This window comes from Heptranchias perlo, chromosome 4 (assembly GCF_035084215.1).
Source record: "Heptranchias perlo isolate sHepPer1 chromosome 4, sHepPer1.hap1, whole genome shotgun sequence".
Taxonomy (NCBI): domain Eukaryota; kingdom Metazoa; phylum Chordata; class Chondrichthyes; order Hexanchiformes; family Hexanchidae; genus Heptranchias; species Heptranchias perlo.
Window position 1 is genome coordinate 14,449,868 of NC_090328.1, and position 23,829 is coordinate 14,473,696.

General features: G+C 44.4%; 1 long non-coding RNA gene across 2 annotated transcripts; it reads left to right on the top strand.

The window, feature by feature from the left end:
* Window positions 1–2,173: 2,173 nt before the first annotated feature.
* On the top strand, window positions 2,174–11,029 carry LOC137320427 (uncharacterized). Of its 2 annotated transcripts, XR_010962516.1 has the most exons (4): window positions 2,174–2,288; window positions 9,036–9,374; window positions 9,701–9,860; window positions 10,590–11,029. It is a non-coding gene; the product is annotated as an uncharacterized lncRNA (long non-coding RNA). The 2 variants fall into 2 exon arrangements; XR_010962515.1 differs by having other exon boundaries at window positions 9,701–11,029.
* Window positions 11,030–23,829: the final 12,800 nt, after the last annotated feature.

A 23,829-nucleotide genomic window follows, 5' to 3' on the forward strand; every position in this document is an offset into this window, starting at 1 on the left:
GCCCCAAGACAGATCCCTGCGGGACACCACTAGTCACATCCTGCCAATGTGAGTACCTACCCATTATCCCTATTCTCTGTCGCCTTTTGCTCAGCCAACTTCCTAACCAAATCCATACTTTTCCCTCGATTCCATGGGCTTCTATCTTAGCTAACAGTCTCTTATGTGGGACGTTATCAAATGCCTTCTGGAAGTTCATATAAATAACATCCATTGACATTCCCCTGTCCACTACTTTAGTCATCTCTTCAAAAAATTCAATCAGGTTTGTCAGGCACGACCTACCTTTCACAAATCCATGCTGGCTCTCTCTGATTAACTGAAAATTCTCGAGGTGTTCAGTCAACCTTAATTATAGACTCCAGGATTTTCTCCATAACAGATGTTAGGCTAACTGGTCTATAATTTCCTGGTTTCCCTCTCTCTCCTTTCTTAAAAAGCGGAGTGACATGTGCAATTTTCCAATCCAGAGGGACAGTTCTTGAATCTAGAGAACTTTGAAAGATTACAGGTAGGGCATCTGCAATGTGCTCACCTACTTCCTTTAAACCCTGGGATGGAAACCATCTGGTCCTGGGAATGTCACTGTTTGGTGCTATTATTTTCTTCATTACTGTTGCTTTACTTATGTTAATCTTATAGAGTCCCTGTCCCTGATTCAATATTAGTTTTCTTGGGATTTCCGGCATGCTATCCTCTTTTTCTACTGTAAATACTGACGCAAAGTAATTGTTCAACATGTCCGCCTTTTCCCCATTGTCAATGACAATATCCCCACTTTCAGTTTTTAAGGGGCCAACACTGCTCCTGACCACCCTCTTTTTCTTAATGTAACTATAAAAGTTCTTCATATTGGTTTTGATATCCCTTGCAAGTTTCTTTTCATACTCTCTTTTTGTAGCTCTTACTATCTGTTTTGTGACCCTTTGTTGATCTTTGTATCTTTCCCATTCGCCAGGATCTGTGCCATTTTTGCCTTTTTGTATGCCCTTTCCTTATGTCTTATACTGTCCCTTACCTCTTTAGTTGTCCATGGCTGTTTTTTTTGGCAAGTAGAGTTCTTGCCCCTCAGGGGTATAAACCGATTCTGTATCACGTTAAATGTTTCTTTAAACATTTCCCACTGATCATCAGTCGTTTTACCCAATAACAGATTTGCCCAGTTTACTGTGGACAGTCTCTCTCTCATCCCATTGAAGTTAGATTAGGTGAATGGGCAAAACTGTGGCTAATGGAATTCAATGTAGACAAATGTGAGGTCATCCACTCCAGAATGTCCTGCAGCCGCTCCGCGACATCCTTGACCCTAGCACCAGGGTGGCAACATACCATCCTGGAGTCACATTTGCGGCCACAGAAACGCCTATCTGTTCTCCTTGCAGGAGAAGATCGCGCAGAACATGAGGCAGCAGACGGTGACCAGAGAAGTCAAAGGCTGCCTGCATCTCCTCTCCCCATATCACGGGCAGGGGCCGAGTCATCGCTGTAGCCAGTGGCAACGCTGGAGGAGACGTCACGCAAGGTTTCTTCATACCTTCTTCTATCTCACTCTACACACTCACCCTGGTCTTGTCCCCCCCACTCCCCGCCCCACTCACTTACCCAAGGGCTGCTGCTAGCGTTCCAGCAGCCTGATCTTCGACCACAGTTGGTTGGGTAAGTTGCCTCTTTCTCTCCCCAGCTTGCCCGTTTCATGGAAATGAGGCCCGGGGCGCCTCACACATACCATTCAGACGCAGGGGCTGATCCCCCTGAGTGGGCATGTTCGAATTTCTACCCCAACGGGTTTACAAACTCAGAAATATAGACAACTTCAGAAAACAAACTGTTCTTTGCTGAGGGTTGGGAGGAGGAACTTATTTGCACACAGGATACGGGCTTTCACGTAAGATATAGCTTTTATCAAGTGGCGTAGAATATAAAAGTCAAAAGTTAATGGTAAGCCGCTATAAAACCTTAAAAGGACCTCAGTTAGAATACTGTGTGAGGGAAGGAGATACATTATAGGAAGAATATTGGGGCTTTACACAGGGTACAACACAGATTCACAAGAAAATAAAAATATGAAGAAATACTTGATTGTGGGGGCGATACAATAGGTGTGTTTATATTTATAAAAGAACGAGACAGGGTAAATAGAGCCAGACTGTTTCCAGTAGTTGAGGAGCCAAGAACAAGTGGTCATAGACACAAGATTAAACGTAAGAGATTTAAAAGAGGTCACGAGAAACTTCTTCACACAGAGAGTTGCGAGGCTGTGGAATTCACTTCCAGGATTAGTGATTGAGGTAGAAATTACGTCAACATTCCTGAAATATTAACATTTTCCTTTCTTTACAGAGGCTACCTGACTTGCTGTGAGTTTCCAGCATTTTATGCCATTTGTTTCAAGGTTATATTGGGTTTAACCTTAGTTTAACTTTAGTGGGTGAAGGGAAAGGGGTTAAGGGTGGGAAAATGTGATTAGGACTATTTGCTTGTGTGAAAGGTAAACGCCGACACAGATTGGATGGGCCGAATGGTCTGTTTCCGTGATGTATCCTTCTATGTATTTCTATGCAGGTAATGCAAATCATCCAAAATTACAGTGTTCTGAGGTACATCACAATATTTAATTCCCTGTAGTTCAGAGTTGGTTTATGTGAGTTCATATGAACATTTGTACATCGTAAAATTATTAAGGAAATGCTGCGGCAACAGCAAACAAAAAAAAATAAAAGAAAATAACATGTCCAACTTCGCCAAGTTGTAACATCAATTCTGTCAGCGACACAGCTGTATTTATAGCTGCAAAAGATTAAAATACTATTTTAATCTCTGTTGCATTAAAAAAAACAAGAACACAGAGTGCTTTTTTTTTGAGAGGTTGGGAAAGACTTCCAAGAGTAGCCTAAATTCTTAGCATTTTGCAAAATTCACTACTTAAGCGCTTAATGCAATAAAAGGCAAATTTGGCACTGTCCACGGGCTCAGTTGTGCCCAGCAACTTTCCACAGGCATTAAAGCTAATTTTCACCCTAATTAGCTGAATGTGGAGCATGTCACTAAACTCTTTACGTTCCTGGGATGGAGGTCTAAAGTATTTATATGCATCTCTCGTCTTGCCACTCTCTGCTGGTTCCAGTTCTAATTGGAGCGATCAGTCTTGATAATAAGAAAAGTTTACTTCAAACCTAAAGTGTTTGGAACCTCACAGAAATACAAAGAAAAAGAGAAGGTGATGGGCATTAAATAGTCAACCGTTTCGCGTGCTTTTGTTTTCCTTCAAGACATTTATATTGGCTGCCTTTCAATTTCTCATTTAATTTCAGAACAAACTGTGAAATCCTTCTGTTTACATTATATCGGTCTTCACTCACTACCAACTGTACAACCTTTGTATTGCCAGAAAATAAGAAAAAATCATACAATTGTTTTGAGAAGCAGACTTGCCTTATCAGCCCTGGTATGTTCCAATAGGACAATTTTACAGTTTCCATTATGTGTAATTATTATGTATTTGATACAATTGTTTATATTCCCCCTTTTTAGTTTATGTTCTACTGCTGATGGGGAGGAGGGGGATGTCATTCACATACTAGGTGGAAAATGTTCCTTTCTAGGCCAAGGTGGAGCAGATCTGTAGCCAGCAGTGAAGTAGATGAATCTCTGCCTCAAGATTCCCTCAATCCAATCCCTAGCATTTCAAAACTAGAAGAAAGAGTCTTGAATTGGAGAACTGTAGAAATTACAGCACAGAAAGAGGCCATTCGGCCCTCTGCTTGTGCCAGCCCTTCATGGGTAGGGGGTGGGGTCCTGGCAGGAGAAGCAGCAGGGAGTTTATTAGTGATCAGTACTGGTGAACTGCGCAATTTTATCTAGCTAAATTCCCAGCATTATGCCCTTGTACACACTTGGGAGTCACTAACCCTTGGCTCTGCCAGCCTGCATCCAAGCTCTCTTGTCTTGATAAGTGAAGGGTGTCCCAATGAGGTGAGAGTATACTCTTTGTATGAGGCAAACATAAATTCTACAGGTGTAGATTTTTCAGTACCTTGCTTTGGAGAATCCTAAACTTGATGATGGGTTTGTAAGAACACTGGGATCGAAACCTTGACAAGAACCAGACTGATCTTTAACTCTTCAAGGAACCGGTTGGGGTTTATCCTAGGTGTAGCCTATGCCTACGAAATGTGGCTCGCCGAACTGTCTGACATCAGCAAGTTCAGATTATATTAGCATTTAAAATACTGGCAGGGGGGTCAGAGGACACAGATATGAGATAATTGCCAAGAAATCCAGGGGGGCAATGAGGGGAAATTTTTTTTACACGGTGGGTTGTTACGATCCGGAATGCACTGCCCGAAAGGGCGGTGGAAGCAGATTCAATAGTAACTTTTCAAAAGGGAATTGGATAAATACTTGAAGGGGAAAAATTGCAGGGTTATGGGGAAAGAGCAGGGGAGCGGGACTAATTGGATAGCTCTTTCAAAGAGCCGGCGTAGGCACAATGGGCCGAATGGCCCCCTTCTGTGCTGTATGATTCAATGATGTGGTGGGATTTCCAGGGGGAGCCAGGAAAATTCCTCCTCCCTCCCCCGCAGACACTCTCTCAACCTGACGTCGGAGTGGAGGGAATGGGCTGAAGAAGGGCCCATCTCACTCTGTTGCAATTTTTACCATGACAACTACTGGCCCTGCTGATGACTCTAGGTTTGACTTGGACCCCGAGAAGGAACAGAAATTCTCGCCCAGAATTTCTTATGAAGTGATGCAAGGCAGACCCTAGATCCATCACATATATACTCTAATATATCTCACTCTGAAAAAGAAGCACGTTTAAATGGACCTGCAATCTGTCTGAATCGCTGTGGTCATGAATCTCACTCATAACATTTCCCTTCTGTTGACAGCTCTGAAGTATCTATACGGAATTCAGTTGCATATTTCCTGTGCATGTATCAGTAGCAGACCATGGGTGAGGCAATATCCTGATAAACAGCATATCAGCTTGACATAATTTGATAGCTGTGTGTTAACAGCATCGAGCTCCACAATATTTGACTGGTGAACTCTATTTCAATTATGTGGGCAGATTTCTGTAAGTAAACACAGATGTTTTGTATAATTGTTCGATAGCGTTGGTTGGGAGTAGCCAGTTTGCAGTACTGAACCTTTACAAGTCAGTTCAAATCTATTGGCTTAAATTCAATGATATGCTGATAGAGTTAGATGAAGTAAGATGAGAGGAGGATCGCGTGGAGCATAAACACCGGCACAGTTGGTCCAAAAAGTCTGTTTCTGTGCTGTAAATTCTATGTAATTGCAAAGAGTTTTGAACTAAATAGAATTTGTATTGTGTATCCAAAATCCAACTGATAACTGGGTTTTGGTGTGTTTAATTTATACTTGCTAGGAAAGAAAGTAATCTCTAGCCTGTGCCAAGTTTTCTCAGTGTATGTGATGTGCACATATGAGCTAAGCCTGACGATGTAAATACGATACGAATAAATTAAACCCTGGGATTATTATGGCCTCTTCGCCATCAGCATTCATTTAAGTGCCTTTGACTAGTTAAAGCCTGTTGTTGCACACAGTTAGGAAAAGCGTTCAATGTTCAGTGTAAAGGAGGACTGTTATTAACTATAGAAGTCCAGAAACTGCATTCCTTACGATAACTAACGTTTCTTGCCGAAATGATGTAACGTGATCGATGATAGCAACGGACCATGTGTGTTTAGAGGTAATATCAAGCTGCGATACAAATCACTGCCAGAACCGCTCTGATCAATTACTCGAGAGAAAGGTGTTAAAGGTTACATAAGCAGAAATGGAGCGACAGGTACTTGGAATAGCAAAATGATTTATTTTTATGTTTCATTCTCTTTCATGACTTAAATCAAATGCGAGCATTAGAAAAGCGATGTCCAACATGTTGCTGAAATCACAGGCTGAATTAGGCAGCTTAATGCAAATGTCAAAACTTCTTTCCTGATGGCATAGGTAATTAAAGAGGAAAGTGGAGTGCAAGAAAATGACTTCACGGATTGAATATGAAAACAGTCACGCCCATATTATAAAACCGATTTGTTCTTTGGGAGTTTTATTTGATTTTTTTCCCCCCTTGTTATTTCAAACTGCGCTGTTTTGTTAAGCACACCTGTAAAGCACTAATCACCTCATCACCACACATGTCTGCTTTGTCCATGCGCTGCACCCGGACAAATTTAAGTAGTAGCGACAGCTGTGGCTCAGCGGGTAGCACTCTCGCCTACTGCAGTCCAAATGGTTGTGGGATCAAGTCCCACTCCAGAGCCTTTAAGCACAAAATCTAGGCTGACACTCTAGTGCAGTATTGTGGGAGGTGCCATCCTTCAGATGAGATGTTAAACCTAGGCCTCTGGTGACAGATCCTTTGGCACTATTTCAAAGAACAGGGGAGGTTTTCCCTAGTGTTCTGACTAATATTTATCCCTCAACCAACATTGCTCAAAACAGATTATCAGATTACATTGCTGTTGGTGGGACCTTGCTAGGTGCAAATGGACATTTGTGCCAGGTAATGACCATCTCCAACAAGTAGAGGGTCTAACCACCTCCCCTTAACATTCAATGGCAAAAACCATCACCAAATCCCCCACCATCAACATCCTCGAGGTCACCATTCACCAGAAACTTAACTGAACCAACCACATACAATACTGTGTCTACAAGAGCAGGTCAGAGGCTGGGTATTCTGCGGTGAGTGACTCACCTCCTCACTCTCCAAAGCCTTTCCACCATCTACAAGGTACAAGTCAGGGGTGTAATGGAATACGCTCCATTTGCCTGGATGAGTGCAGCTCCAACAACACTCAAGAAGCTCGACACCATCCAGGACAAAGCAGCCCGCTTGATTGGTACCCCATCCACCACCCTAAACATTCACTCCCTTCACCAACGGTGCAGTGTGTACCATCTACAGGATGCACTGCAGCAACTCACCACGGCTTCTTTGACAGCACCTCCCAAACCCGCGACCTCTACCACCTAGAAGGATAAGGGCAGCAGGCACATGGGAACAACACCACCTGCACATTTCCCTCCAAGTCACACACCATCCCAACTTGGAAATATATCGCCGTTCCTTCATCGTTGCTGGGTCAAAATCCTGGAACTCCCTACCTAACAGCACTGTGGGAGAACCTTCACCACATGGACTGCAGTGGTTCAAGAAGGCGGCTCACCACCACCTTCTCAAGGGCAATTAGGGATGGGCAATAAATGCTGGCCTTGCCAGCGACGCCCACATCCCATGAATAAATAAAAAATATAAAATTGACTGTAACTATATTACAGCAGTGACTACACTTTTAAAGTACTTCATTGGTCATGAAAGGTGCTGTATAAATGCAAGTCTTTCTTCTTTCGAGTTAGTGGGGAAGGCTTGTTCAAGTCACTGTGTGGTGAGAGCGTAAACAAATATAGGTCGATTTCCTCTGGTCAGCATTTCTAGTGAAATTGTAAACCTGTTCTTTAGGACTGCATTTATGATTTCACCAGAATTATAGACCGGAGGAAATCTTTATTCATTTACTTATGCTGTAGCTGCCCATAGTAACGAGAGGAAATCATCCCCAGTCACCTAATGTTACAGGAGATGTCTTGAATTGTTTTAAGTTTTCACAGTCAAAAATCCTTAGAGGACAGTCACAAAAAGACCATGTAAGTCACATAGACCAGAATCAGTCAGAGAGAGAGACCAGAATCAGTCAGAGAGAGACCAGAATCAGTCAGGGAGAGATTAGAATCAGTCAGAGAGAGATTAGAATCAGTCACAGAGAGACCAGAATCAGTCAGAGAGAGATTAGAATCACTCGCAGAGAGACCAGAATCAGTCACAGAGAGACCTGAATCAGTCAGAGAGAGACCAGAATCAGTCAGAGAGAGATTGGAATCAGTCAGAGAGAGATTGGAATCAGTCACAGAGAGACCAGAATCAGTCACAGAGAGACCAGAATCAGTCACAGAGAGATTAGAATCAATCACAGAGAGACCAGAATCAGTCAGAGAGAGACCAGAATCAGTCAGAGAGAGATTAGAATCAGTCATAGAGAGACCAGAATCAGTCACAGAGAGATTAAAATCAGTCACAGAGAGACCAGAATCAGTCAGAGAGAGACCAGAATCAGTCAGAGAGAGATTAGAATCAGTCACAGAGAGACCAGAATCAGTCAGAGAGAGATTAGAATCAGTCACAGAGAGACCAGAATCAGTCAGAGAGAGATTAGAATCAGTCACAGAGAGACCAGAATCAATCACAGAGAAACCAGAATCAGTCACAGACTGACCAGTGTAAACATCAATTACAGTTAACCCTAACAAACTTGATTCATAATTTACAGAAGACCAAAACAATGGCAGTAGCAATGTTTGAAATAAAATTAGCGATTCTCCATTTTTCCCATTTCCTCATTTTATTTTTTGCCTACTTTCTTTCTCCTTCTCTCTTGAAGGCATTGGCCTCTGCTGGGGTCAGCTCCCTCCAGCACCTCATGCAACTGGCCATTCTGCACATGTGAACCTAGACAGTGAACATTGACCAGCTATTTTACCATGAGGGAAATCTTTTTTACGCAGCGAGTAGTTATGATCTAGAATGCGCTGCCTGAAAGGTTGGTGGAAGCAGGTTCGATCGTGGCTTTCAAAAAGAAATTGTATAAGTACTTGAAAGGAAAAAAATTGCAGGGCTACAGGGAAAGAGCGGGGGAATGGGACTAATTGGATTGCTCTTACAAAGAGCCGGCATGGGCTCGATGGGCTGAATGGCTCCTTCTATGCTGTAACGATTCTATGATTCTATGAGGAACATCATAACCAAGCCTGATCCTGTCCTCACCAGGCAGCCAAAAGCATGCACTCCAGGAGTCCCTAGATAGTGATCAGGGCCGTGATTGTAGCACGGTGGCAGGAACTCAGCGAGTGGGTAAATAATCGCACGGGAAACCCGGAAATAATTTTAGCATGTCAGATTGAGCGATCGCAACTCAATTGAAGGCACTTAATTTTACTTCCAGTTCCGTATCTCCAAGCTGCACAGTGGGCAGGCTGCACACTCGCATGACATGATGTGAACTCCACTACTTAATGCAAAAATAGATTTTGAAGGAGAAAGGATGAAACATCGAGATGGAAGGGCATAGAGCAAAGGGGGACCCAGGTTCACCAACGCATCCCTTGAGGTTCTACTGGCTGGTGTGTGAAGCAGGAGGGAGGTGCTGTACCCAGTTGATATGAGGAAGAAACCTGCTTCTGCTACCATGAAGGCGTGGCTGGAGGTGGCAGAGGAGGTGAGCAGAAGGAGTACAGTGTCCATGTCTTGGAAGCATTTTAATGACCTGACCAGGTCAGGAAAAGTGAGTACATTTACTGATTCACCCACATCCTGTGTTGTGCAACACATACCCCTTCTCATTCTGTGTTGGCGTGCCCACTCCTTCACATCACTCCTCATACCCACTTAAGTTTCTGTAGCAGCAACCATCCTTCACTGTCTATGCCCTTCCTCAACTGCCCATTTACCGCTGACACTCACCCCAATCCTGATGCAATGTGATGTATCTGTCTAATAGTCACCCTCTGATGTATCTCTTTCACGGTCAGCCACACCGAAAGCAATGCATTCATAGGGTGAATACATCACCTTCAGTCACTCACAGGTCTGTTGTTTGTCCTCTTGTAGGAGAAGAGAGCGCAAAACATTGGGTGGAGGACCAGAACTGGAGGTGGTCCACCACACATAATGGAGCTGATAGATGTGGAGGAGTGGGCAATGGAAATAAGTGGGACCGTCACACGCCTATCGGTCAGAGATGGAGAGACTGGCAACCTGCAGATGGCTGGTGACAGAATTTTAAAATCTTTCACACACATGATGAATTGATTTTATCAATGATGTAACTGTGCACTTCAGTGGGTCCTATTAGACAGTTAGTTGGGTTGTCACCTGGTGATTCACCACTCACAAGCGAGCATGAGCAGACATTGGTGGCAGCTGTGGAGAGTCTGCGTTGGGGGGCGCACTCCTTTCCAATCTGCTCAGCTGGACACAGATGCTGAACCCCGGGGGCTATCATTGAGAAGGAGAATGATAGAGGTACAACTGCACCTTTGCGAGGTACTGGAAAACGCGTCACACAAGCTCTCCACAACAGCGGAGAGGATGGAGGAGTCCAACTCCATTGCTAGTGGATTGTTGATGCAGGTAAGTGTGAGAATGTCTGCGATGGAGAGATTGGCAGCCTCCACTGAGCTTCAAGCACGGATCACAAGTAAGTCCATGCAGGCCGTGACAATGGCCGTGCAGACTCTGGATGCCAATATGTCTGTCGCCTTAAACAGGCTGGCAGATACCTTATCCATGGCTTTACAACGTGGCACATCTGCTCACCAACCTGCTGTCCAGCAGAGTGGTGGGAATGATGTTGCACTGGTCTGGGAGAGGGATGATGGTGACTGGGGACTTGGAAGTGGGGACTCCACTCCAGCCATTTTGGTGCATGACTTAGAATGGAATTTGGAGGTGATGGTGTTCCCATGACATTGCTGGCTTTTGTCTCTCTCATTGGCAGAGGTCGCTGAGCTGGGAAGTGCTGTTGAAATAAGCTTGGAGAGTTGCTGCAGTTCATCCCGTAGAGCCAACAACAACAACAACTTGCTTTTCTATAATCCTTTAACATAGTAAAGCATCCCAAGGCACTTTACAGGAGCGTAATCGAGGTGTGATAACGGGCAGTTGGAAAGATTATCTGTAATCACCAGGCATTGTTCTCTGACTATATATGCTGTGCATTTACGGAATCCTACACACACCTGATGAAGGAGGAAAGCTCCGAAAGCTTGTGATTCCAAATAAAGCTGTTGGACTATAATCTGGTGTTGTAAGACTCCTTACATTTGACAACACAGAAGCACTGGAGAAAGTACATACTACAGCTACACCGTGTCAGCAGTGGAGAAGATGGATATTCAGTCGAGTGGCAAGGGTGTCAATAAAGCACACTGCTCTGTCTTTTGTGGTGTCAAGCTTCTTGCGTATTGTTCTGATATGGTGAGCATTCCATCATACTTATGACTTAAGCCTTGGAGATGGGGAAGAGGCTTTGAGGGGTCAGGAACTACTCTGCTCCTGTAGTCATGATGTTGGTATGGTTGATCCAGTTGTTATTTTTGAACTCCCCTCTTTGGTCTACCTCGCTGTGGCAGCAGCAGCAACCAGCAGAAGGTAATCCTTCTACAGGTTAGTTCCTTCCTCCCCCTTCTTCAGCCTCTTGTGGGCCAGAACAATAAAGAAACGTCCACCTCCAACAGACAGAGTATGTCCGCAAATTCCAAAAAAAGCAATGCAGTGCAGCCGCCTTTCAGGAACAACTTCTTCCTCTATCCCTTTTGTCCTTCTCTTCCCTGCTCTCCCACTCGAGTCCCACTTGAGGTCTTGCTTCTTCTCCAGAGACCTTGACTACACCTTCTCTCTGCCTCCTCAGTCACATCTCACTCCTCTGTCTGGGCAGCTCATTACTGATGCTCAATGTCAGGCAGCTGATTGTCTTTTTGAGGTTTAACCTTGTCTGATGATGTCGTTAGCCTTGTTATTAAATGTGGCATTTGCAGAGAAGGAGGAGCCTCTATTTTAATTAAACCAATAGAGATGGTGCTCGGTTGCCCCAGTCTCCTCCTGGTCAGTGGTACCCCTCCCCCCAGGATGTTGATGGTGAGGGACTCAGTGAAGTTGGTGCCACTGAAGGTCAGAGGAAGGTGGCTGAGCTTTTTTGTTGGTGCTGGCCATTTTCTGGCACTTATGTAGCACAAATGTTACGTGCTACTTGTGAGCTCAAACCTGAATGTTGTCCACTAAATCGAGTATAAGCCATGGCTCAGTGGCAGCACTCTAGCCTCCGAGTCAGCAGCTTGAGGGTTCATAGTCCCACTCCAAAGACTTGAGCACAAAATCTAGGCTGACACTCCAGTGCAGTATTGAGGGGGTACTGCAATGTCAAAGGTGCCATCTTTTGGATGGGATGTTGAACTGCGGCCCCGTCTGACCACGCAGACGGATGTGAAAGATCCCACAGCATTATTTGAAGAAAAGCAGTGGAGTTCTTCCTGATGGCCTGGCCAACATTTATCCTTCAACCAACATCACTAAAACAGATTATATGGTCATTATCACATTGCTGTTTGTGGGGCCTTGCTGTGTGCGAATTGGCTGCTACGTTTTTTACATTATTACACTTCAAAAGCACGTCATTGGCTGTAAAGCACTTTGGGACATCCTGAAGGTGTGAAATGTGCTATATAAATGGAAGTCTTTCCTCCCTAGATTTGTTTTCAAAAATGAAATGTACAAAATAAAAACATGACAATTTACAATTCAGTTTTCTTCTGAAGACAATGAAAGATGCCCATCTTGAATTTTTCACCTATGATCGATTGTTGATCATGTCTGGGTCCCATTTTTTTGGCACCGAGAGCAAAGACTGCTTATGATAGGCCGCCGCAAATGCCCACTTTCGCTACCAACCAAGAAGTAGGTAATAAGAATCCAGCAATAATGCTGCATCTGATTTTTCCCCTTCTCCTTGTATGGGGATCACCTGGGGCTAGAAATTGGGCTGTTTAGTGCCCGTCGTTTTGGCGCTACGCAGCCTTCTGGAGTGCCAAGATGGCCTCTTGGCTGCGCACACATGTTTTTAGCGTAACGTGTGCCGGACGCCATCTTGGTAAAGGTAGTAGCGCATGCACAAATAACGAACGCTGGCAGCGTGTAAAATAAGGAGAAAATCCATACAATCAGCGTGCAACCATCTGAACGTGTCATATAGTGCCTAGAGGATCCCTCACCAGCGCTATTTAAAGGGACCATGCAGGATTTACAGGTTAGTTGCTTCTGGCTGCTGATGCATTTGTAACTGTTTTTGGAGATCTCCTATACTTGAATACTAGGACAAGAGGACATAGCCTACGTGTAGGAGTGAAGTTAGGAAATGCTTCTACACGCAAAAGGGTGGGAGAAGTTTGGAACGCTCTTCTGCAAATGGCAGTTGATGCTAGCTCAATTGTGAATTCTAAATCTGAGATTGATAGATTGATAGATTTCTGTGAACCAAGGGCATTAAGGGATATGGGGCTAAGGCGGGTATATGGACTGAGGTCACAGGTCCACCATGTTCTCCTTGAATGTCGGAACAGGCTCGAGGGGCTAAATGCCACTGCCACTTGCTGCCTCCTGTTATGCGCCACCTTCTCCTGCAAGAAAGCGGGACGTGTGTCTGGGTTATGTGCCCATGGTTGAATAGCTGCCAGTGTGTGTGGCCTGTGAGTTGTGAGTGGGCAGCTTGCAACAGTGGTAATGTGTAAGGGTGAGAGGAGGCACCTGATTGGCAGAGTCGAGTACTGATGGAAAGAGTTTGTTGGTATGTGGGTGATGTGTAGTGCGTGGAGCAGTGGATGCGGCCAGTGGTGCAGTTGGTAGGTGATGTCACCTGACAGTTGACCTCACTCACCTTGCCCACTCGTTTCAAAGCATTGAACGTCTTCCTGCACTGCGTCCATATTCATGGTGCTGTGTGCCTGGCATTGACTTCGTCCCCCGCTGCCTCCCACTGTCTTTTGGGCATATGTCTGGAGGGCCTATTGCCCCCTCCTCCCTCCACTCACTGCGGATATAGGATGTCCCTCTTCCTGTCCACCTCTCCACCAAGGCCTCTAGTGCATCATCAGAGAACCTTGGTTCACACACTCTCGCAGGCCTGGTACCAACTCATATCGGCAGATTGGTGAGGTCTGGCGTGCAGATTGGAGGATGTGGGATTTAGTAGTGCGCAACCTTTATTCAATGTTTTAACACAACTCATCAGTTTGTAAACATAGGGACGGGACCTGCACCTGTGCTTTACATGTGCGACGTCCGATCTCCATTCAGACTCCGTGCAGAAAGCAGATTGTTATTTTCATCAAATAACAGGTACAGGCTACCTTTAAGAGATTTTGGCTGCCTGTCAGAGAGACAGCCTCCCTATAAGAGATTCAGGCTCCCCCTGCTGGTGGAAAGTGCCCATGTCCTCGAATCCTGGTGTCAGGCTTGATTTTTTTAATGCTGCTTGCAGGTAAGTGTTCAGGCCGGACGAATGTCTCGTCCTGCCCGCGCAAGAAGCACCGGGCGCGGGTTAGTCACGGATCGCGGTACCCGCGCCCGATTTCCGGCCTAATCCAATATACCCCCCACTGGCGTCTCACTGCCCAATTTGGCTCAGATCAGAAACAAAAGTTTGAACTTGGCTCAGTTGCTAACACACTGGGTCAGATGGTTGTGGGTTTCAGCCCCCAATACCAGGATTTAAGTGCAGGCTGACATTGCAATGCAGTTCGGAGGGACTGGCTGAGATGTCATTCTTCAGATTAAACCCAAGTGTTGTCTGCCTGTTTAGGTGTATAGGAATGGGAAGATGGTAGGGTTGGTATTCTGGCAAGTTGATAAGGGCCCTCGTCCAAACCTTGTGACCATGTGCCTGGGAGGTTGAATTTATATTCTGAGTGTTTGTGTTCCAGTGCATACACCACCATGTTGCCCCACTGCTTCTCAACTTAATTATTTTGATTTGTTTTCTTGCAGTGGCTCACAACACCCCACGATTAATATTTAAACATTAGCCTAAAAATAGAGGCGCCCAAAAATCCAGGACCCTGTTGGAGCATTCCCATTGTAAGTCTGGCGGGACTGAGGCACAAGGGCCGGATTCACCGGATCCCGGCCTTCCCTACCAGTTTCTGTGGGAATACCTGTCGCCCCTAAACAAGGTCTCCCGTATCAGCGGGACGTGTGGCAAGAGAGGGGCCTCACCAGCTGGGAGTTTCCTCCGCCCCGGCCTGGGAATCTACCGGCAGGCTGTCGTGGCCATAAGAAGAAATGCACGGGCCTGCTGGCCGGCATATGTGGTGCCCCCATTGCTAGTCCGGGAATGGGACTTGGCTTCGACTCCCTCCTGTTCTTTTGCCAATGACCTTAAATCTGTGTCCTCTGTTTAGCGAACCACCGGCCAGTGGAAACAGCTTCCCCGTATTTACTCTATCAAAACCCCTCATGATTTTGAACACCTCTATTAAATCTCCCCTTAACCTTGTCTGCTCTAAGGAGAACAACCCCAGTAATGTTCCCGCTTTTTTCTCTGTTGATGGGGTTTACAACATTTCTCTTGTCACCACTTGAAGTAAATTTTTGCTTCCAAACATTTTTATTGTTTCTTTGCCGGACTCGGTCTGTAAGAGGCAAGCAGTGCGCAGCTCGTGATGTTAAATGGCTCTGTGTCTGCGTGTGATACAAAAAGGCCTGCTACTATTTAGTGAAACATATGGTTTAAACAGAGTCCTCCCAAACTTAATCACTTGTATTTGGAAGGGTCTCATTAATCAAAGTTTAAGTGTTGTAGATTAGAATTTTCCATCATGTATACCTGCTATTTACATTACTAATTGGAAATTGCTCTTAACAACCCGACAATTATCTCTCAGTCAAATCCATGGTTAATTTGATATGTGAGGGACAACATTAAATAGTATTATCAATATAAAAATGAAGGCTGAGGTTGGCAAGAGAAATGGGAGATAGATTACCTTGTCAACTGGAGGGTGACCTTTGCAGCAAAGGCAAAGTTTTTCATAACCAGTGGAAGTTTGCAGACATTTTGTTATTTGATGATTAGTAAGGTTGACTTATCCCACATTACTACATGCTGAAAAATCTATATAAAAAGTTTATTTTTGCAATCTATACTATTTGTGTGGCCAAAATAACTGCTGAATAAACTCCATTGAATAACCTGCACTCCAGAACACATCCACCAACCAGTCCCCTGCCCCCATCCCCCATGTCTGGTGTAAGTTCTTTAATGAGGAACGTCAGTGTGGAGGAACGTATTTTAATATAAAGTGCCTCCTTTCTTGTCTGATAAAATCTGGGATGGAAACCTAACATTGAAGGTAATCAACAATCAAGGGGCTTTTCTAAGGACATGCCAAGTTGGAAGCATCTTGTTGGTCATAAAGCTGTTGCCACAGAGTTTTGCCCTTCATTGAAGAATGCAACAAAATTCAGCAGGGAAAAGTTTTAAAATAAACCATCTTGCACAGCACAATCACAGGGAACTCAGTGCTAGCTAGTGGGCCACCTCTCCACCTCTCTCTATGCTCCTTTAAGACCCTCCTTAAAACCTACCTCATTGACCAAGCTTTTAGTCACCCCTCCTAATATCTCCTTCTTTGGCTTGGTGTCAATTCTTGTCTGATTACGCTTTCTGTGAAGTGCTTTGTGACGTTTTACTACATTAAAGGCGCTATATAAATGCAAGTTGTTGGGCAGGGTCCATAAGGATCGTTCTGTCTGACAGCAGAGTATCTGCTTCAGTGATATACCTTTCCCCTTGGTATAAGCTGTGGCTCAGCGGGTAGCACTCTCACCTCTGAGTCAGAGGGTTTGAGAGTTCACATCCCACTCCAGAGACTTGCGCACACAATCTAGGTTGACTTTAGTGGTGAAGGTGCCGCCTTTCAGATGAGATGTTAAGCTGAAGTCCCATCTGCCCTCTCAGGTGGATGTAAAAGATCCCATGGCACTATTTCGAAGGAAAGCAGGGGAGTTCTCCCCAGCGTTCTGGCCAATGTTTATCTCTCAATCAATATCACTAAAACAGATTATCTGGTCATTATCACATTGCTGTTTGTGGGAGTTTGCTGTGCGCAAATTGGCTGCTATGTTTCCTACATTACAACAGTGACTACATTTCAAAAGTACTTAATTGGCTGTAAAGCGCTTTGGGACATCCTGAGGTCATGGTAGGCGCCATATAAATGAACGTTCTTTCTTTCCTGGGCTCTATAATTTTTGATAATATTTTGGAGTCTGACACACATGGGAACCCATCACATGCTTAAGAGATTGCCAACCAAATGACAGAGAAATCTGCACTCTGTTCCTATTAGGCACACCCACTTATATAAATCAGGAGATTTTAGCACAAGTTGGCAAGAAGCAAGGCTTCGGGGCCCCCACAGCTGTGCACAGGGATATTTCTGCACCAACTGAAACCTGCCAGCACAGAACACTGATGGGACTGTCTGGTCAGCACTGCCCTAGATGTTAAGGCATTGAATTGCTGGGTTTTCTGGAGCTGAATTACTGGTCACGGCATTCCAGCAGAATGGTTCAGTAAATACCGTTATACACAAGTTTTGGACAACTTCAAGAAAGACAGAAATACTTCGAATCATAGAATCGTAGAATCATAGAATGATTACAGCACAGAAGGAGGACATTCGGCCCATCGATCCCGTGCCGGCTCTTTGTAAGAGCAATCCAGTTAGTCCCATTCCCCTGTTCTTTGCCCATGGCCCTGCAAATTATTTCCCTTCAAATATTTATCCAATTCCTTTTTGAAAGCCACGATTGAATCTGCTTCCACCACCCTTTCAGGCAGCGCATTCCAGATCACAACTACTGGCTGCGTAAAAAACTTTTCCCTCATCTCACCAATCACCTTAAATCTGTACCCTCTGGTTCTTGACCCTTCCACCAATGAGAACAGTTTCTCTTTATTTACTTTATCTAAACCCTTCGTGATTTTGAACACTTTTATTAAATCTCCTCTTAACCTTCTCTGCTCTAAGGAGAACAACCCCAGCTTCTCCAGTCTATCCATTGAATTTATATAGCGCCTTTCACGACCACAAGATGTCTCAAAGCTCTTTACAGCTAATGAACTACATTTTGAAAATTAATCACTGTTTTAATGTGTCAACGATCAGACAATCTGTTTTGATGATATTGGTTGAGGGGAAAATGTTGGCCAGGGCACCAGGGAAAATTCCCTGATCTTTTTCGAAATAGTGCCGTGGGAACTTACCTTCAAAAGGTCGATCAGATGTTCAGAGAAAAGCAACAGGGATGATTTTGGAACTTAGCTCTCTACGTTATGAACAGACGCTCACAAAACTGAATTTGTTTTCAATGGAGAATGGAAGCACATGATCCAAGTGTTTAAAATGCTAAGAGGTCGAGATGATAGGTAGATTTTACAAATTAGTGCTCCCGGGATTCAGGCACCATTTTGTGGCTAACAAAATTTAAATTCCAGATTTCCACTAGCCTTTGTGTGAAAAAGTGCTTCCTGATTTCATTGCTAAACAGCCTAGCTCTAATTCAGCTCTTGTTCTGTATTCCTCCATCAGAGGAAATAGTTTCTCTGTATCTATCCTATCAAATCCCTTTATCATTTTAAAGACCTCGATTAGATCACCCCTCACAAACTCAAGGGACTACAAATCGAATTTATGCAACCTGTCCTCATAATTTAACCCTTTAAGCCCTGGTATCATTCTGGTGAATATGCGCTGTACCCCTCCAAGGACAATATATCTTTCCTGAGGTTCAGTGACCAAAACTGAGCAAGTACTCTAGACAGGGTCTGACCAAGGCTTCCTTTTATTCCAGCCCTGTTGAGACAAACACCAGCATTCCATTAGTCTGTTTGATAGACTTGCCTTTGAGGCAAGTCTATCCTTCCTAGCAAGTATATACAGCAAAGTTTCATAAGATTGATTCCTGGGATGAGAGGGTTGTCTTATGAGGAGAGGTTGAGTATATTGGGCCTATATTCTCTGGAGTTCAGAAGAATGAGAGATGATCTCATTGAAACGTATAAAATTATTAGAGGGCTTGACAGGGTAAATGCTGAGAGGCTGTTCCCCTGGCTGAAGAGTCTAGAACTAGAGGTCATAGTCTCAAGATGAGGGGTCGGCCATTTAGGACCGAGATGAGAGAAAATTTCTTCACTCAGAGGGTTGTGAATCTTTGGAATTCTTTACCCCAGAGGGCTGTGGGTGCTCTGTCGTTTAATATATTCAAGGCTGAGATCAATGGATATTTGGACACTAAAGGAATCAAGGGATATGGGGATAGGGCGGGAAAGTGGAATTGAGGTAGGAGATCAGCCATGGTCTTATTGAATGGCGGAACAGGCTCGAGGGGCCGTATGGTCTACTCCTGCTCCTATTTCTTATGTTCTTATGTTAACTTACTGTGCCTCCTAACTTAGTGTTATCTGCAAACTTTGATATACAACTGTCTATTCATTCAATTCATTAACAACTTTGGTGAAAAGCTAAGGCCCCAGTACAGATTCTTGGACAGAGGAGAGACTCACACATATAAATAGAGACGGAGGCAGACAGGTCATTTTTTTCCTCATTCTACTTTTATTTCTTTAAAACAAAATTGAATTGTAAAAGCAAACAAAGCTACTTTAAGGGAAACAGATAGTAAGGGAAGGTAGGAGAAAGGGGGGAGGAGGGAAACTGGTTGAGAGTGAGGGGACTCAAGTCTCCAACCCTTGCACTTGGGGGAATTGAGTGGGGGGGGGGGAGTAGGTGAATGGATGATTGAGGGTGAGGTGAGTGACAGCGGAGCAAGGAGGAGGGGAGGATACAGTGGTTGAGCACGTTGTTCAAAGAGGAAAAGGCAAGGTAGTGATAGAAATAAGAATGTGGTAGGTCAGGGAATAGGTAGTAGGAAGATGAAGGGGTAGGAGATGCAATGGGATCGAGGGAGTTGGCGGGGGGTGAACGTGTGTGATTTGCAGCAATGGGAAAGGGAGCTGCCAAATGGTTCATTTTTCCCAAAACCCCCATCACAAATGCAGCCTGCAGTTGTTAGTGGCTCCATTCCCCAACGGACCAGAACATCCCCCACCTCCCCTTTGAGAGGAAAGAAGCTAAATAAAAAGAGAGAGAGAGAAGCGAAAAGAAGAGGGGAGTGAGAGAGATAGAAAATTAATTAAGAAGTGAAGAGTCAGAGGGAAACAGCAACATAAAGACATCAGAGATAAGTATGAGAGTGACGATATTCTCCAACGACGTACCATTTGCAATATTATGGGAGATCAGCTAATGTAGATTAAAATTACGTGTGAAAGGTGTCTTGATCCCTGTTGGTGAAAGAAATAATGAATTTGTAATTCTATAGCGCCTTTCATGACCTCAGGATGTCCCAAAGCACTTTACAGCCAATGAAGTAGTTTTGAAGTGTAGTCACTGTTGTAATGTAGGAAATGCGGCAGCTAATTTGCGCACAGCAAGGTTCCACAAACAGCAATGCGATAATGACCAGATAACCTGTTTTAGTGATGTTGGTTAAGGGATAAATATTAGCCAGGACACTGGGAAGAATTCCCTTGCTCTTCTTCTAGTGCCATGGGATCTTTAACATCCACCTGAGAGGCAGACGGGGCCTCGGTTTAACATCTCATCTGAAAGGCAGTGCAGCACTCCCTCAGACCCTGGTTTATGCTTAATTAACTGATCTCAGGTGGCTAGAGAGGGGAAAAAAAATCAGCTATGGTTTCCACTCCGGATCACTATTCACGTACACCTGGAGTGCATGTGTGTGGCTGCCTGGTGAGGACAAGATCGGACTTGGTTGCGACGTCCTCCATGGTAAAATAACTGGTCAATGCTTGCTGCTTAGGTTCACACGTGCAGAATGGCCACCTGGATGAGGTGCTGGAAGGAGCTGACCCCAACAGAGGTCAATGCCTGCAAGAGAGAAGGACAAAGAAAGTTGGCAAAAAACACAATAATGACAAGGGAAATTGGATAATCTCTCATTTTATTTCAAACATTGCTACTGCCATTGTTTTGCTCTTAGAACCATAGAACCATAGAAAAGATACAGCACAGAAGGGGGCCATTCAGCCCATCGTGTCCGTGCCGGCTCGAAGAACAACTAGGTGCCCATTCTAATCCCACCTTCCAGCATCCGATCCGTTGCCCTGCAGCTTACAGCACTTTAGGTGCACGTCCAGGTACTTTTAAAAGCAGTTGAGGGTCCCTGCCTCTACCACCAATTCGGGCAGTGAATTCCATACACCCACCACCCTCTGGGTAAAAATGTTTTTCCTCATGTCCCCTCTAACCCTTCCACCAGTCAGCTTAAATCTATGTCCTCTAGTTGTTGAACTCTCCAATAGGGTACTTCCTGTCTACTCTATCTAGGCCCCTCATAATTTTGTACACCTCAATCAAGTCTCCCCTCAGCCTCCTCTGCTCCAAGGAAAACAACCCCAGCCTATCCAATCTCTCCTCGTAGATGCAATTTTCAAGCCCTGGCAACATTCTTGTAAATCTTCTCTGCACTCTCTTCAGAGCAATTACGTTCTTCTGGTAATGTGATGACCAGAACTGGCACAATTATCCAGCTGTGGCCTTACCAGCGTTTTATACAGTTCCTCTTCTGTAAGTTATGAATTGGGTTTGATGGGATAAATGTAATTGATACTTAAACTGGTCTCTCTGTGACTGATTCTGGTCTCTCTGTGACTGATTTTGGTCTCTGTCATAGAATCATAGAAAGTTACGGCACAGAAAGAGGCCATTCGGCCCATCGTGTCCATGCCAGCCGGAAAAGAGCCATCCAGCTTAATCCCACTTTCCAGCACTTGGTCCGTAGTCCTGTAGCTTACTGCACTTCAGGTGCTCATCCAAGTACTTTTTAAATAAGTTGAGGGTTTCTGCCTCTACCACCCTTTCAGGCAGTGAGTTCCAGACTCCCATCACCCTCTGGGTGAAAAAAATTCTCCTCAGCTCCCCTCTAATCCTTCCACCAATTACTTTAAATCTATGCTCCCTGGTCACTGACCCCTCTGCTAAGGGAAATAGGTCCTTCCTATCCATTCTGCCTAGTCCCGTCATAATTTTATATACCTCAATTAAATCTCAACTCAGCCTTCTTTGTTCCAAAGGAAACAACCCCAGCCGATCCAATTTTTTGCATTGCTAAAATTCTCCAGCCCTGGCAACATCCTCATAAATCTCCTCTGTACCCTCTCTAATGCAATCACATCTTTCCTGTAATGTGGTGATCAGAACTGTATGCAGTACTCAAGCTGTGGCCTAACCAATGTTTTATAAAGTTCTAGTATAACCTCCCTGCTCTTATATTCTATGCCTCGGCTAATAAAGGAAGTATCCTGTATGCCTTTTTAACCATCTTATCTACCTGTCCTGCTACCTTCAGTGATCTGTGGACATGCACTCCAAGGTCCCTTGGTTCCTCTACACCTCTCAGTATCCTTCCATTTATTGTGTACTCCCTTGCCTTGTTTGCCCTCCCCAAATGCATTACCTCACACTTCTCTGGATTGAATTCCATTTGCCACTTTTCTGCTCACCTGACCAGTCCATTGATATCTTCCTGCAGTCTACAGCTTTCCTCCTCACTATCAACCACACAGCCAATTTTTGTATCATCTGCAAACGTCTTGATCAACCCCCCATATTCATGTCCAAATCATTGATATATACCACAAAAAGCAAGGGACCCAGTACTGAGCCTTGCGGGACCCCACTGGAAACAGCCTTCCAGTCGCAAAAACACTCGTCAACCATTACCCTTTGCTTCCTGCCACTGAGCCAATTTTGGATCCAACAAGCTACTTTCCCTTGGATCCCATGGGCTTTTACTTTTTTGACCAGCCTGCCGTGTGGGACCTTGTCAAAAGCCTTGCTAAAATCCATGTACACTACCTCAAACGCGTTACCCTCGTCGACCCTCCTTGTTACCTGCTCAAAAAATTCAATCAAGTTAGTCAGGCATGACTTTCTCTTAACAAATCCATGCTGACTGTCCTTGATTAACCCGTGCTTTTCTAAATGACGATTTATGCTGTCCCTCAGAATCAATTCCCCACCACCGATTTGCCCACCACCAAGGTTAGACTGACTGGCCTATAATTACTCGATCCATCTCTTTCTCCCTTTTTAAACAACGGTACAACGTTAGCAGTCCTCCAATCCTCCGACACCACGCCTGTAGCCAGAGAGGATCGGAAAATGATGGTCAGAGCCTCCGTTATTTCCTTCCTTGCTTCTCTTAGCAGCCTGGGATATATTTAATCCGGGCCTGGCAATTAATCTACCTTCAAAGATGCTAATTTCCTTAATACTCCCTCTCTCACTATGTTTACCCTATCCAATATTTCACACTCCTCCTTAACTACAGTCTCTGCATTGTCCCCCTCTTTTGTGAAGACAGACGCAAATTATTCATTAAGAACCATACCCACATCTTCCGCCTCCACACATAGGTTACCTTTTTGGTCTCTTACAGGCCCTACTCTTTCCTTAGTTATCCTCTTGTATTTAAAAAACACTTTTGGATTTTCCTTAATTTTACTTGACAGTTTTTTATGGCCTCTCTTTGCTTTCCTAATTTGTCTTTCTCTGTTTCTAGTCTCCCTGTGACCGATATTGGTCTCTCTGTGATTGATTCTGGTCTCTCTGTGACTGATTCTGGTCTCTCTGTGACTGAACCTGGTCTCTCTGTGACTGATTCTGGTCTCTCTATGATTGATTCTCCAGGGAACCTTGGATGTCAGGGGATATACGAGAATGGATTAGGAAAAAAAGGAGGGCTTTTGGCAGATACAAAAGGCTAAGGACGGAGGAAGCCCTAGAGGAGTACAAAAAGTGCAGGGGGATACTTAAAAAAGAAATTAGGAGATCAAGGAGGGGCCATGAAATAACACTGGCGAGCAAAATAAAGGAAAATCCTAAGATGTTTTATAAGTATATTAAGGGTAAGAGGATGACTAGGGAAAAAATAGGGCCCATTAGGGACAAAAATGGCAATCTGTGTGTGGAGCCGGAAGATGTAGGAGGGGTTCTAAATGAATTTTTTGCATCTGTTTTCACTATGGCGAAGGACGATGTAGACATAGAAATACGGCAGGGGGACTGTGATATACTCGAACATATTAACATCGAGTG